The following is a 16,488-nucleotide window of genomic DNA, read 5'->3' on the forward strand; positions in this document are numbered from 1 at the left end:
AGACCTATAAAGTTGCTTAGTGGACTCTTAAGCATGATTTTTGTCATTATGTTTTACTTGTTGCATGACAGTTATAAGTATTATGAGCATGTTCGAATTTCTAATCAGTACTGATATTATGTATGTGATGCATGAATAGACCAGAAGAGCGGTTTACTGTCTCGCCTTGACGCATATTTTATTTTAGAGGATCTACGGGTCTAGTTTTATGTTTGACGGTGTACCTACGGGCCGCTAGACATGCGTGAGTCGAAAGGTTCATGTTCATGTTATTTTTCCATGTTTGACGGTGTGCCTACGGACTGCTAGACATGCGTGAGCCGACAGGTTTACGTTCATGTTACTTTTTTTCATGTTTCATGTTTGACGACGTGCCTACGGGCCGTTAGACATGCGTGAGCCAACAGGTTTACGTTCATGTTATTGTCATGTTTGACGGTGAGCTACATGCCACTAGACATGCGTGAGCCGACAAGTTTACGTTCATGTTATTTCTATGTTTGACGGTGTGTCTACGGGCCGCTAGACATGCGTGAGTCGACGGGTTCATGTTCATGTTATTTTCATGTTTGACGGTGTGCTTATGGGCCGCTAGACATGTGTTTCAAGGCAAGATAGTACGTCGTTTGGTTTTCCTTTCATCATCAAAAACCGATGTAGCTGTATGAGCCACGAGCTATCTTTCTTTGCTCGTGGATGCATAGCCTGATCCCGGTAATGGGATCACTTACTGAGTATTTTATACTCAACATTTATCTTTATTTCTTTTTTCAGGTAAGGGCAAGGATACTCGGGCGACTGACAAGAGGAATCCGTGACAGTGCCAAAGGAACTAGAATTCGCTTCCGCATTTGACCCTTTATATTTTCTCATCTTTTGTTTTGATTACATTTATGATTTTATTATAATTTTCTTTATATATAATTTATTTCATGTTAAAAAGGGTGCCCGGGTGAACGATTTAAGATCTTGAGATAATGACAGAACATTTCCTTATATACTTAAAGCAGTTCAAAATCATGATTATTCTATTTTATTTTTACTTTATTTTCCTCAATGCGAATATTTATGCATGCATGCAATAACGATCCCCTTTTTGGTAGTCCTAGGAGGTGGGGTGTTACAGTTGGTATCAGAGCCTGTGTTTCGGGGTTCTGTAGACTGACTTACTATGTAAGTCCAGGTTGTTCCTTTTGGCCTATAACAGGTTCTTTGTCGTCGCCAGGTATGTCCTTTATGAAAAGTATTTACGATAATATGCACCCGAGATAGTAGCATTTATGATTGCATTTGATGTATTTTTTTTGCTAGTAAGAAAAGTAGCTAAGGGGTAGTTGTGAACAACTGTCAGGAAAATGGTTTGTGTTAGGGGAAGAGGCAGTCATAGGGTTACCGGAAGCGGGCGCGTTCCCGAAGAGCAGAATCCGTCAGTTCAGGATCAAGATCCTCATGATGAGGATCCACAAGTTCAAAATGCACAAGTTCAGGACCCTCCAGTACTAGAGGATTCCTTGCCGCCTAGGGACCCCTCAGGGTCAGGGTGGCAGCAAACCCAGACACGAAGTAGAGCCTAGTGTCACGGTCATGCTTGTCCAAGGCGTGTTGCCTATGGCCGCATGACCGCCTCCACCCCTTTTTACTATGCTTTCATCCTATGTATTTCCTTTTGCTAGGTAGTTAGGTTTATATGTACTTTTCTTAGTGAGTGACCGCTCGCCCATTTCCATATATAAGGGTAGCGGATGTATTTTTGTTCAGAATGCACTATATGGGGATAAGACTAACCATCACTTCCCCATACCTGGAGTAGTATGTTATAAAACTGTTGTTGTTGCTTATTGCTTTCTAGCCTACTACAATCTTTCTCTTCTCTATTCTTACAATCAAACTGTTTGCGAAAACCTTTTTTCCAAACCCGTTTTATAAAACCGTTTTCTCCAAGAACGGGGGTGGAGGTTGCGAGAGGCACCCGATGTACCATTGGCTGTTCGTATTTGAATTGGCTGACTTTTTCGTGAGTGGGAACAAGTGCCGCATAATCGCTAAGTTAAGCTTCAGGAAGTACGATTGTGACAGTTGGTATCAGAGACACGTCGGTTCGTAGGGTTGAGAAGCTGCGATCATGTCTGTTTGAAGCAGTTGGGCAAGTCCCATGTTGACCGATTGGTCGAGATTGAAGAGCAAATGCTCTACTTAATAGAAATCCCTGATCAGGTTCGGTTCCTAGAGACTCGGTTACAGGAAGTCGTTGACAAGGCCGATGAAATTGATGCGATAGCTGGCCGCTTAAACGGGATGCCTGTCAGAGAATTGTTGACAAGGGTTGAGACCTTAGAGGCAAAAACCACGATGGATAGGCCTCTCGAGCATGGGGGTTGTTCGTCGGGATGTTTTGCCCCGACAGAAGAGCGTGTCAAAGAACTAGACAGTTCGCAGAGAGCGATCATTCAGATGGTGACCGAAATGTTCGAGGACTTTCGAGCCACATCGATGTCATCCGGGCAGAGATTGCTGACATCGGTACAAAGATTAACCTCACCATGAGAGTGGTGGGAAATCAAGCCCCAGTCGGGGTGCAACCCAATTCAACAGGGTAAAAGTACCTAAGCCTAAGCCCTTCTGTGGGGCTTGGGATGCAAAGGCGCTAGAAAATTTTATCTTTGACATGGAATAGTACTTCAGAGCTACGAACTCAGCGACTGAAGAATCGAAGGTCACCCTAGCAATGATGCACCTAGCAGAGGATGCCAAGTGTTGGTGGAGATCCCGTTTCATGGACGCCCAAGAGGGACGGTGTACCATCGACACGTGGGAGAGACTGAAACAAGAGTTGCGTTCTCAGTTCTTCCCCGAAAATGTTGAGATTTTGGCAAGATGCAAGCTACGGGAATTGAAACATACCGATACTATTAGGGACTATGTGAAACAATTTGCCGGATTGATGTTGGACATAAGAGACATGTTCGAAAAAGACAAAGTTTTCTGTTTTGTTGAAGGTCTGCAACCGTGGGCGAAAACAAAACTGTATGAGCTGAGAATACAAGATCTCCCAGCTAAATACGCAGCGGCCGAGCGGTTATTTGACTTGATCGATGAATCTCAGGAGATGAGGCAACACTCGAGATCCCCTAATAGGGGGAGAAAGAGCAACAGTCCGAGCCCATCGAGAAATAGTGGGGAAAGAAAGAGACAACAATGGGGATAGTAGACCCCCTTAACAGACTACTGGAAATACGTGGCGGGGATAGAATCAGAAGAGTTTTTATCGGGCCTTATCCTGTTATATATACAAGGGTCCGCACAAGGCGAGTGAATGTCTGGAACGAGCTGCCTTTAATGCTTTCCAAGCCTCATTAGCTTCGGACTGGAATGGCAAAGCTGTTTAGGTAGAAGACGAGAATGTGCAAGCAGGGGAAGATAGAACCCCGCGGGTTGGGGCCCTGAGATATTTAGCTGCCCTCTAAAAAGATGTAGGGGAAGAAAAGGGATCCCATGGAGGCGTACTGATGTATGTTGATGTTTGGGTCAACCATAAATCAGCCAAAAGTACCATGGTCGATTTGAGGGCCACCCATAATTTTATGTCCGAAACAGAAGCCAGACGACTTAATCTCCACTGGGAGGGAGGCACAGGTAAAATGAAAGCAGTGAACTCTGAGGCCTTGCTGATTACAGGAATGGCAAAAAGGACGGTCGTAAAGTTGGGGGGACTGGAGTGGCCCTACTGATTTCGTGATTGTTAAGATGGATGACTTTGATGTGGTGTTGGGAATGGAGTTCTTGCTTGAGCACAAGGTAATACCGATACCCCTCACCAAGTGTTTAGTGATCACCGGGTCTACGCCCACCATTGTGAATGTTGAGATCAGGCGGCCAAAGGGTATAAGGATGATCTCGGCCCTCCAGTTGGAAAAGGATGTTACCCATGAGTCAGTCAAAACCGCGGAAGAGAAGGACCCCCAAGATATTCTGTGTGTCTTAGAGCCGTGTCGTGTTGTTGAGTCGGACAGTTTACACAAGTCCCCGGCTCCAAAGAAGAGAAGAAGAAGAAGGAGAAAGCCTAGACACCGAGAGTTCCTACTAGGAAACTGGGTTCGAACGAATTTGTGCCTGGGACAGTTTCGAAGTCGTGGGCAAAGAGAACATCACCTCGTGAGCAACTTTAAGGGGCCAGTGGAAGTCATCGAAAGGGTTGGGAAAACCTCTTATTGGGTGCAGTTGCCATTGTGGATGGAGATTCATCCTGTCATCAGAGAAGTGGAGAAGCCTCCAAGACAGAGAAGTTCGTTGGAAGCGCATGGAAGGTCTCACAGGCAACTGCTCAACAGTATGCTGAGTTCGAGTAGAGTTCGGTTGACGGGGACGTCAACCAATCGAGTGGGGGAGAATGTCACGGTCATGCTTGTCCTGGGCGTGTTGCCCATGGCCGCATGACCGCCTCCACCCCTTTTTACTATGCTTTCATCCTATGTATTTCCTTTTGCTAGGTAGTTAGGTTTATATGTACTTTTCTTAGTGAGTGACCGCTTGCCCATTTCCATATGCAAGGGTAGCGGATGTATTTTTGTTCAGAATGCACTATATGGGGATAAGACTAACCATCACTTCCCCATACCTGGAGTAGTATGTTATAAAGGTGTTGCTGTTACTTATTGTTTTTTAGCCTACTACAATCTTTCTCTTCTCTATTCTTACAATCAAACTGTTTGCGAAAACCTTTTTTCCAAACCCGTTTTATAAAACTGTTGTCTCCAAGAATGGGGGTGGAGGTTGCGAGAGGCATCTGGTGTGCCATTGACTGTTTGTATTGAATTGGCTGACTTGTTTGTGAGCGAGAACAAGTTCTGCACAATCGCTAAGTTAAGCTTCAGGAAGTGCGATTGTGACACCCAGCACACGGCCACGCCACCACAGACGCAGGCCACCCCAGTCGTTCCATTAGAGTTTACCGATTGGGCAACCACGATTGGGGAAGCAGTTACATCAGCTGTGTTGAGTAAGGTGAAAGACATGCTGGATGAACGACTGGCCCAATTTTCCCAGTTCCATCAGACACCACCACCACAGGATCAGATGCCATAAGTCCAGACTTAGAACATGATCCAAAACGAAAGCATGTCATGCTTTTCGGTGGAGGCCAAGCATTTGCGAGATTTCAGGAAGTATAACCCCAACACCTTCAATGGGTCACTAAAAGACCCTACCAATGCAGAGTTATGGATATCCACGATTGAAACGATCTTTCGTTATACGAAATGCTCAGAAGATCAGAAGGTACAGTGTGCCGTTTTCATGCTTACCGACAAAGCACAAATCTGGTGGCAGTCAGCAGAAAGGATGTTGGGTGTAGGAGGGGAACTAGTGATATTGGAGCAGTTCAAGGAGCGCTTTGATGCGAAGTACTTTTCTGCCAACCTGAGGTATAATAAGCAGAAGGAGTTCTTGGAGCTGAGGCAGGTGATGACGGGAAATTAGATGTCAATTTCTCAACAACTAAAATTCTGTGGACGCAATATTCGATGCATGTTCCTAAAGTATGCGTTGATTGTCATGCGTCCATGGTCATGCATTGGAATGACAATGCATTAACGAATGTATGCAATGACCATGTGTCCTGTCACAAGTTTTCTTATGCTCACGCTAAGTATAACGCAAACGCAAGTTTCTCGAGTGATCCGAGGTCGAACACAGGGACTTATAGAAAGATGTAGGCGGTAATGTGCATGCAGCGGTTGAATAAAAGAATGTTGAAGGGGTTGTTAAGCTAGCACTACTCCTACTCCTTACTAATAGACAACGCAATGAGAATGAGAATGAGAGGCAGAAACACGACAACTCATGACATGAAACAAATGAATGGGAAAATAGATAAAATGTGGAGATGATTTCATTGCAACCCTTAAGAGTGGCCGCAAGGGCAACCTTAGTCAACGCAAGCCATGCAATCATGCTACACACACTGAAAGCCTAAATCTAGGACGTATGCGGTGGGTATGCATAAGTTTCGAGATGACCGCATACAACCACCATATCCTACTTCCTGGACGCATGCAATATCCTATCCGTAGGGTGCATACGCTGTGTGAAAGAAAATGGAGCTTATCTTTAAGTTCCTCATTCTTGCCTATGCATTCCAATCCGCTCTCTCGAGTCTTAGATTTGGGTTTTAGACTACTCTCTCAAGTATGCCTAAATGATGAATGATGCGCTCATAGACAAGGTAACCGCATGAACTTTGTTGGCATAAGATTATTCCTATCTCTAGTGAACAATGACTTACATTGCTTAATACGACCAACCACTTAACCTCTCGGGCAGTTAGTTGTTGCTGACTTTACTCATAGACAAGCGTTGCATCTGCCTATAGACAGGCGATGCTACAACTTCACACTAAACAAATAAGGTTTTCTCATACACTCACGCAACGTACACCTCTCGGTGGTTTGCTACATGCTTCATATCCCTAATCCACATGACTAAGTATGCGCTACCCTAGCGATCTCATTAAGTGATGCAATGAAAGTTAAGGATGCTAAGTAAAGAAGATGGAGATGGAGTCGAAGGAAACACATAAATGCATCGAACACATCATGTATTAATTCCTTAATCACAAAATGTATACAATACAATGTAAGAAAAGAAGAGAAAATGAAATGACCGGCTAGAAGTAATGACTTACTTCCAGCGGATGTGCGTCAAGGCTGCCGATGGTATCATGGATGGGCGGAGGAGCTGACTCTCTCAAGATCTAACTTCGATCGAAGGCTCCGGTCGTCACTCGGAATGGAGGAGGGAGGTGAAGAACTCTCAAGCTTCTTCTCATGCATTTTTCTAGATTGTAGTGATAAACCCTGGGTTGCAAGGACAATCCCGGGATAAGTTAAAATTCTGCTCATCGGCTTCTTTATATAGAGCCTGGATTGCCGACAGCATTAATGGATTGCTCTGATTCTGACATTTAGCGCGTTTAGTCCTTTCTGAATCTTTGCTGCTTACGACGTGGTAGGTGAAATGTCAACATCATCTTTTGCTTTTCTCGAGATGTACGTTGATGCGTTCATTCCACCAATCTTGCGTTGACCCCATTAGTATGCGTTATCGTGTAGCCGCAATCATACAGTGACCGCATTCGCTTAATACCACAACTCTGCACGATGACTGCAATTGTTTGGCGAGTGCAACTCCCATGCGTTGATCGAACATGTTCGCCTTTGCGATGGAGAGTTTCTCCGCATGCGGTCATCTATGCGGTGGTTCGATTTTCACGTTTGCGTCCACTTCCTGCATTAGCTACAAAAATAGAACATTGAACGCATAATAACGGGTTAGTCGAGATTCATCATTCTGAACGACGCAAGCTCATTTTCTCATGAATTCCTCACATAATTGCTGCATATTCTGCTTAACAGCCTTTATAATTCCAAGTAAAAGATCTAAGATGACATGCATTTCTGCATGTCATCAGCAGGGACACAGGTCAGTGGAGGAGTATGACCAGGAGTTTGACACCCTGTCTCGTTTCGCCTCGGAGTTGGTCGCCACGGAGGCTATAAGGATAGAAAGGTTCGTTCAAGGCCTAAAAGACAGTATACGAGTATCGTGCGAGAATTCAAACCAACCACTCATGCTGAGGAACTTCGCTTGGTAGCTGAGGTGGACCCACAGTCAGGAGACGAGTATTCACGGGCGTTTGAGGTGGGACCTTCCTCAGGTAAAAGAGGAAGGTAGATCAAAAGGCTTTCAAGCCTCACCCCTATCAGAAGGTTCAAAACTTAGACAGACCGCCTCGACATTTTAAGCAGCAGGCTGCCAAGGCGGGTATGGTGAAAGGATTCGACCGGTGTGTAGCTCGTGTGGAAGACACCACTAGGGTCGATGTTTGGCAGGCACCGGGGTTTGTTTTCATTGCAAGCAAAAGGGGCACTCGATAGATAGATGTCCTACTAGAAGCACGTTCGGTTATGGAAAGCAGTTTGTAGGCCATGAACAGAGGAGTTTGGGTAGGCCTTAGCATCAGCAAGGTCGTGTTTACTTTACCACCCGGCAGAAGGTCGAGAAAACAGGCACTGTTGTGACATGTACGCTCCCAATCTTGGGACATTTTGTGCTGGTATTGTTTGATTCTAGTTCATCCCATTCATTTATATCGTTGTTATTTGTTAAGCATGCCATGTTAGAACTAGAGCCTTTGCACTATGTGTTGTTGGTTTCCACTCCGTCTGGAGAAATTATGTTAGCAAAGAAGAAGATAAAAGCATGTCAGATTGAAGTAGCGAGTCATACCTTACATGTGACTTTAATAGTCTTGGACATGCGGGATTTTGATATGATTTTGGGCATGGATTAGCTGGCTGCTAATCATGCCAGTATAGATTGCTCTCGTAAGGAGGTGATCTTTAACCCTCCCGGGAGTCAGTTTTAAATTTAAAGGGGCAGGGACCGTGGTCCTGCCCAAAGTGATTTCTACCATGAAAGCCTAGAGGTTGCTTAACCAGGGTACCTGGAGTATCTTGGCTAGTGTCGTTGACACTAGAGAGCCTGAGGTCTCCTTGACTTCAAAGCCAGTGGTACGTGACTACCCGGATGTCTTTCTAGAGGAACTCCCAGGTTTGCCGCTGCATCGGGAGATAGACTTTGCTATCGAGTTGGAGCCAGGCACAACTCCTATCTCGAAAGCTCCGTACAGAATGGCCCCAGCAGAATTGAAGGAACTTTAGGTTCAGTTGTAAGAGTTGTTGGATAAGGGTTTCATACGCCCTAGTGTGTCCCCTTGGGGTCCGCCAGTGCTGTTTGTGAAAAAGATAGATGGGTCATTATGACTCTGCATTGACTATAGGGAATTAAACAAGGTGACTATAAAAAACAAGTATCCGCTTCCCAAGATTGACGACTTGTTTGACCAGTTGCAGGGAGCTATAGTGTTTTCTAAGATTGATCTTCGATCGGGATATCATCAGTTGAGGATAAAGGACAGTGATATTCCCAAGACAGCTTTCGTTCGAGGTATGGGCATTATGAGTTCATCGTGATGTCATTTGGGTTGACGAATGCTCCTGCAGTATTCATGGACCTGATGAATAGGGTGTTTAAGGAATTTCTTGACACCTTTGTGATAGTCTTTATAGATGACATTTTGGTTTATTCTAAGACAGAGGCGGAATACGAGGAACATTTACGAAAGGTTCTAGAGACCTTGAGGGCGCAAAAGTTATATGCTAAGTTTTCCAAGTATGAGTTCTGTTTAAAGCAGGTGTCCTTTCTAGGGTATATGGTGTCTAAGGAAGGTGTATCTGTTGACCACGCAAAGATTGAGGCAGTCACGAGTTGGTCTCGTCCTACCACAGTCGGAGAGGTATGCAGTTTCTTGGGGTTGGCGGGCTATTATCGTCGTTTTGTGAAGGACTTTTCCCGTATAGCCACCCCTCTGACCTAGTTGGCCAGAAAAAGAGCTTCCTTTATTTGGGGTAAGGCTTGTGAGGATAGTTTCCAAGATCTCAAGAAAAGGTTGGTCACTGCCTCAGTTCTCACCGTACCGGATGGAATGAGTGGTTTCGTTATTTACAGTGACGCCTCCAAAAGAGGGTTGAGGTGCGTGTTGATGCAACAAGGTAAGGTAGTTACTTGTGCCTCTCACCAGCTAAAGAACCATGAACTGAACTATCTCACAGATGATTTGGAGTTGGCAGCCGTGGTCTTTGCTTTAAAAATCTGGAGGCACTACTTGTATGGAGAGAAGATACAGATTTTCACCGACCACAAGAGTTTGAAATACTTCTTCACTTAGAAGGAGTTAAATATGAGGCAGTGTAGGTGTTTGGAGCTAGTGAAGGACTATGATTGTGAGATTCTGTACCACCTAGGAAAGGCAAATGTAGTGGCGGATGCTCTAAGTAGGAAGGTAGCCCATTCAACAGCCCCTATCACCAGACAGACCCGATTATGTAAGGACCTTGAGCGGGCCGAGATAGCAGTGGTGGTAGGGGAGGTCTCTGCGCAGTTAGCACAATTGTTGATACAACCAAGTTTAAGGCAGAGGATCATTGTTGCTCAATGCAGTGATCTTTACTTGATTGAAGTAGCACAACAGGTGAAGATAGGACAGAGTGGTGAGTTCTCCTTGTCCGCAGATAATGGTCTTACTTTTCAAAGATGCTTATGTGTACCAGCAGACGATGACCTCAAGAACGATCTGTTGTGGGAGGCTCATAACTCCCCTTCAATACATCCTGGCAGTACCAAAATGTACCAGGACCTAAAACGTTGTTACTGGTGGAATAACATGAAAGTGGAGATAGCAGAGTTTGTCAATAAGTGCTTGGTGTGTCAGCAGGTAAAGATCCCAAGACAAAAGCCAGCAGGCTTTTTGCAACCTTTGAGCGTACCAGAATGGAAGTGGGAGAATGTCTCGATGGACTTCATTGTGGGTTTGCTGCAAACCACAAAGGGTTTTATAGTAATTTAGGTTATAGTGGATAGACTCACCAAGCTTGCACATTTCATTCCAGGGAAACCTACATATTCAGTGAATAGGTGGGTTCAGTTGTATATGAAAGAAGTGGTAAGATTGTATGGGGTACCAGTGTCCATCGTGTCTGATAGAGACCCTCGATTTACCTCCAGCTTTTGGAAGAGCCTTTAGGCAACATTGGGTACTCGTTTGGATTTCAATATGACTTTTCACCCACAAACTGACAACCAAATTGAGCATTTAAACCAGACACTAGAGGATATTACGTGCTTGTGCGCTAGAGTTTGCAGGGAGTTAGGACTCTCACCTGCATTTGATAGAGTTTGCCTATAATAATAGTTATCAGGTAACCATTGGCATGTCACCGTTTGAGGCCCTTTATGGGAAGAGTTGTAGGTCACCCGTATACTCGGATGAAGTTGGTGAGCGAAAATTACTAGGACCTGAGTTAGTACAAACCATGAACGAGGCAATACAGAAGATTAGGGCCCGAATGTTGACGGCTCAAAATAGGCAGAAGAGTTACGCTGATGTTAGGCGTAAGGATCTGGAGTTTGAAGTAGGTGGAAAGGTGTTTCTGAAAGTGGCACCTATGAAGGGGGTGTTGAGGTTTGGCAGGAGGGGTAAGTTGAACCCTCGGTTCATCGGGCCATTTGAGATCCTAGAGCGGATTGGCTCTATAGCCTACTGTCTAGCCTTGCCCCATCCCTTTCTGCAGTTCACAATGTTTTTCATGTTTCCATGTTGAGGAAGTACGTAGTAGACTCATCTCATGTTGTGGATTATGAGCCTTTGCATTTAAGTGAGAACCTGAGCTACAAAGAGGAGCCCATTCGAATCCTGGCCAGGGAAGTGAAAGTTTTGCACAACAAGGAGATAACTTTGGTGAAGGTCCTTTGGCAGAATCATCAGTTCGAGGAAGCAACGTGGGAGTGCGAAGATGACATGAGGGTGCATTATCCCGAGCTTTTTCAGGATTAGAACTTTCGAGGACAAAAGTTTCTTAAGGGGGGTAGAATGTAACATCCTGATTTATTTTGTAATGAAGCTTTATTTTTTTTATGTTGGCTACTTGAATAAATTATATGAGATTTATGTTTTTGGCTAAGCTAAAATATAATTTAATTATTTGGAATTAATTGAGTTTTATTTTGGCTTGCATTTGGACATTTGATTATCTATGGAGATAATTAAATTTTTTTGTTGGAGTTTTTAAAAGAAAAATATATATAAGTATATATATTTTGAAAAAGGATTAGGGAATTTGTTTTTTTAAAGGGAAAAGGAAAAGGTTTAAGCTTTTATATATATACTTGTGGGAAAGGTTAAAAAAAAAAAAAAAGAAAAGGAAAATAGATTTTTTTTCTCTCTCTCCTCAAGGCCCCACGTGACCCCCCCTCTTCTTCTTCTCTTTTTTTTACCCAAACCCTAACCGCTAGAGCCACCGTTGTCGGTCGCATCGCCAGCATCGCATCGCCAACGCCATCCCCATCGTCACGAAGAGCCCCACCGTTCGTCCACCGCTGCCTCTTCTGATGTCTGGACCGTCGGATTGACCGTGAGCCGCCGCGCCCAAGCCGTTCCGTCGTGCAAACCTGCTTCTGCCGCCGCACCCAGCCGTTCAACCTATTTCTGCCGCCGCGCCCAACCATAAGTCGATGCATTCGACCACCACTACCTATTCTTGTAAATCTTAAGTTGGTTTATTTTGGGCAAGGGTTGGGTTTTTGAGTTTTTGGAGTGTCACTTTGTGTTGGAAACAGTTTTGGTTATTATCCATTGTGTCGACTTTCAGGATTAGGATTTTGGAAGATTTTGGGGCGTTGCTATCAAGGAAGAGACCATTCTATTCGACGGAAAATTTTTGGAGTTGGGTAAGTTTTGGGTAAGTTGGTTGGTTATCCTTTGGACTTGGACCCCAAGGATTTATTTAATCTTTGACTCACTTCCTAGACCATAGTTGCTAAACTAAACTTGTGGTTAATGTTATAGGATTGATTTATGTTTTATCCAAGGGTATTAAGGAGTTATTTGTGCAGACTTTTGAGACCAAGTTGAGGTAAATGGTACTATTACCAGTGCCTTCATGCCAGGTGGCCTAGACTAGACCTATAAAGTTGCTTAGTGGACTCTTAAGCATGGTTTTTGTCATTATGTTTTACTTGTTGCATGACAGTTATAAGTATTATGAGCATGTTCGAATTTCTAATCAGTACTGATATTATGTATGTGATGCATGAATAGACCAGAAGAGCGGTTTACTGTCTCGCCTTGACGCATATTTTATTTTAGAGGATCTACGGGTCTAGTTTCATGTTTGACAGTGTGCCTATGGGCCGCTAGACATGCGTGAGTCGAAAGGTTCACGTTCATGTTATTTTTCCATGTTTGACGGTATGCCTACGAGCCGCTAGACATGCGTAAGCCGACAGGTTTACGTTCATGTTATTTTCATGTTTGACGGTGAGCCTACAGGGCCGTTAGACATGCGTGAGCCAACACGTTTACGTTCATGTTATTTCCATGTTTGACGGTGTGCCTACGGGCCACTAGACATGTGTGAGTCGATGGGTTCACGTTCATGTTATTTTCATTGGAAGCACTCTATGGACACGTAAAGGAGATGATAGACGCATCTAGGGTTGTTGGTGAAGCCACCTTGTGGCCAACCTAGGCCATTATGTGTTGATTTGGAAACTGAGAGAACAAGGTCGGATTAACAGCAAAATGGGGAACGTGGCTTAACCAAATAAAGCCTCGGTCGAGCCTAAGATGAGGTGGACGCATAGTAGGACATACAAAATATTGGAATGACAGCTCAAAGGGGGTCTATGCATTGGACTTTTTATGGTGGAGACACCTCAAACTCGCATGCAAGTAGGAGGTATCAAGGACCCTTGTGCTGGACTTTGCATCATGTTGACACTTAGGATTTTCATGCAAACATGTAACATGGTTTGGTGGTCTAGAAAGGATGACAAGGACACCTTTGAGGGCCTATAAATACCTCGGGAGAACTTTATTTTGGCTCACAACTTAATTCCCTTCCAAGGAGACTCAAAAAGAGAGTTTTAGGGAAAAATTAGAGTTTCGGGGTAGGGCCATGCACTAACTAAGGGGAGGCTATGCGTTGATCAGTACTGCCATGTGTCCAACTGAGTCCATTCGTTGATTAGAGGAATTCCAGGGTTTCAGAAGGTGTTGCCATGCGTCCAATTGCTTAGGGAAGGCCTACCTTGCATCAACAACTGTCCTGAGTTAGTTTGAAGACTGTTTCATACCTGTTGAGTTGGTAAGCAAAGTTTAGGGTCATAAAGGTATTCTAAAGTTAAGCTAAAACCTAGGAAAAAGAGCTACTATCAGTTAAGAGTGAGTGACATGTTTTTGAAAATGAATTAATAATTTCATGATTTAAGCTTAATACATGCTTTACTTAAATGTTTTCTCAAGTATGATATTCTTAAAGTTTTAAAATGAGTTTTAAGTATGCTTTTCTCATAAATTTTTTTAAGCATACTTGAGTTTTAATGTTCGGAAGCATATTTTACAAAGCATTCCTTGAATTGAGTTATTCCTCAGTAATTCTATATTTATGTTGTTTATGCTACGGGAGTGCTTGATATTTTAATATTGAGTACTTAAATAAATTTGAGGTTTTATGATGTTTTAATGAGGAAACCTGATACCGAAGGAGTAGGAGAAGGTATCTGCGTCAGTTATTGAGAAAACTCGATACTGAAGGACTAGGAGAAGGTATATGGGTACCATGATACCTAAGGTATGATGGTATCTAGGGCTTAACCACGTGCACATAGGGATTATTCAACGTTGGTGAAGAAAATCATAAAAAGAGATCTTCATGAGCAGCGGAAGTGGATCGTTCCAAATCCCATTCAGAATGAACACAATCAATTATAGTCTTAAACGAAAACAAATAGATTATGCATCAACAAAAATTATAGCATGATGTGAGATTGAGAAAACCATTTATTAAATCATCAGGGTAATGATGCATCAACCTGCTAATTCTTTTTATGAGGCACAAACGAGAGAATTTATCCGGGAAGCGGAAGAACTACTGAAGCGAAACCATCATAAGGGTTTATGTACAAAAAGCAGGCAAACCTTTATGCGTTGTATCCGAAGACATGGAAAGGGATGTTTTAATGTCAACAACAGAAGCCCAAGCTCATGGAATTATTGATCTTGTAGCAGTTGAATAAAAAATAGCAGGGATTTCATGCAAAAATCCGAAACTTGAGATTTTATCTTTCTTTTTACCGAGGGTTAATAAAATATTTTCTATTACTATTAATCCTATTAATTATTAATATTGAATATAGAATTAATTCATAATCATCCGGTTAGGATTGATCTAAACCAACTCATTATGTATACAATTCACCATGCCAACTATTAAACAACTTATTAGAAACACAAGACAACCAATCAGAAATGTCATCGAATTGCCCACCCTTCGGGGATGCCCTCAACATTGAGGAATATATACTAGGGTGTATGTGTGACTCGTTTAGACCATGGACCGGGACAAAAGAAAGTACAAATTGTTTCCGTATCAGTGATAAGTACCAGTGGATAGGATATAATGAATGGAAGAACTCCGTTCACTACCTAAAAATAAATAAAAAAGATTCATCATATCCTTTTATTGTGTATAAAATTTATGGTTTCTATTGGTGCAAATCCAATCATCTTAATTTTCAATTTTAGATGAGAAAGAATTTCCCATTGGTAACAAATGCTTATCCGTTAAGCAGAGAAAATCATATTTAACAGAAGGATTATGGCCTTATCTTCCAAGAATGGACTAAGAGGGTCAACTATCCAACTAATCTTCATAATTAAATATCGTTACTGTATAGGTAGATCTCGTTCTGAAAGACCGATTACTAAATAATTCATGGGTAGAGCCAAAGAGTGTGAACTGTACAAGTTAACAATAACATTGATGAAATAAAAGAAGGAGCTCCAGTGTATACTATGAGAAGGTATCTGGGTCCCATGATACCTAAGGTATGACGATATCCAGGGCTTAACCACGTGCATGTAGGGATTATTCGATATTGGTGAAGGAAATCACAAAAAGAGATCTCCATGAGCAGTGGAAGTGGATCGTTCCAAATCCCATTCAGAATGAACACAATCAATTATAGTTTTAAATGGAAACGAATAGATTATGTATCAATAGAGATTACAGCATGCTACAAGCAATATGAGGGATAAAGTACGTATACCTTTAAAGAACCATTCTTCCAGTATCCCCTCGATCAGTCTCCAAGGCATCCAAATGCAACAGTCGAACGCAACGAACATAACACCAAAAACATGAACAACTTGATGCTCCTCGAACCCAATCGAGTATAACTCGATTCATGAACTGAGTCAGAACACCACCACAAGTATTACCTTGGTATTCTCGATGTGAGAATCTAGGAGTTGTGGGCTCTGTATGATCTTGGATTGAGTAAGATAGGAGGTATACGATTGAGTAAGTGGGAGACATGAACACTGTCTATTGCATAGACGATGTACTCGATCGTTTAGATAATGGAAGCCTATCACATAGACTTTGCTACTCGATCGTGTAGCAACAATCAACGAGTAACTTTCGTATAGTCAACTCTAAGCGATCGTGTATGCTCTCAACGACTATCGCTTAGTAAAAACTATTTTTACTTGATAGCCTATCTGTGAGAATTTTCCAAATGAAATAACTTCTAAATTTAGAAAACAAATTTTCTTTTATCTCACGGTTACCATAAAACTTCCAATAACCTCCCACTCAAATCGGTTATTAGAGCAAAAGAATTAATTATCATATAATTAATATATTATAAATAAATATGATAACCAACTTATCATATTATATTTATAACCTATAGTTTTAATATTTCATCATATTAAACATATAAACCATAGTTCTTTTTCTATTTTATAGTACTTAATATAAATCAAATTTATATTAATTCCTCCAATTAATGTATCTAATACATCACAAC

At 42.5% G+C, this 16,488-nt stretch overlaps 1 pseudogene across 1 annotated transcript; it reads left to right on the top strand.

Moving 5' to 3' along the window:
• Positions 1-2,893: 2,893 nt before the first annotated feature.
• LOC150036527 (uncharacterized) lies at positions 2,894-16,284 on the top strand (annotated as a pseudogene). Its single transcript, XR_016529026.1, has one exon. The product of XR_016529026.1 is annotated as an uncharacterized LOC150036527 (transcript).
• Positions 16,285-16,488: the final 204 nt, after the last annotated feature.

Source organism: Benincasa hispida, chromosome 4 (assembly GCF_027475165.1).
Source record: "Benincasa hispida cultivar pf3 chromosome 4, pf3_genome.v1.1, whole genome shotgun sequence".
Lineage (NCBI taxonomy): Eukaryota > Viridiplantae > Streptophyta > Magnoliopsida > Cucurbitales > Cucurbitaceae > Benincasa > Benincasa hispida.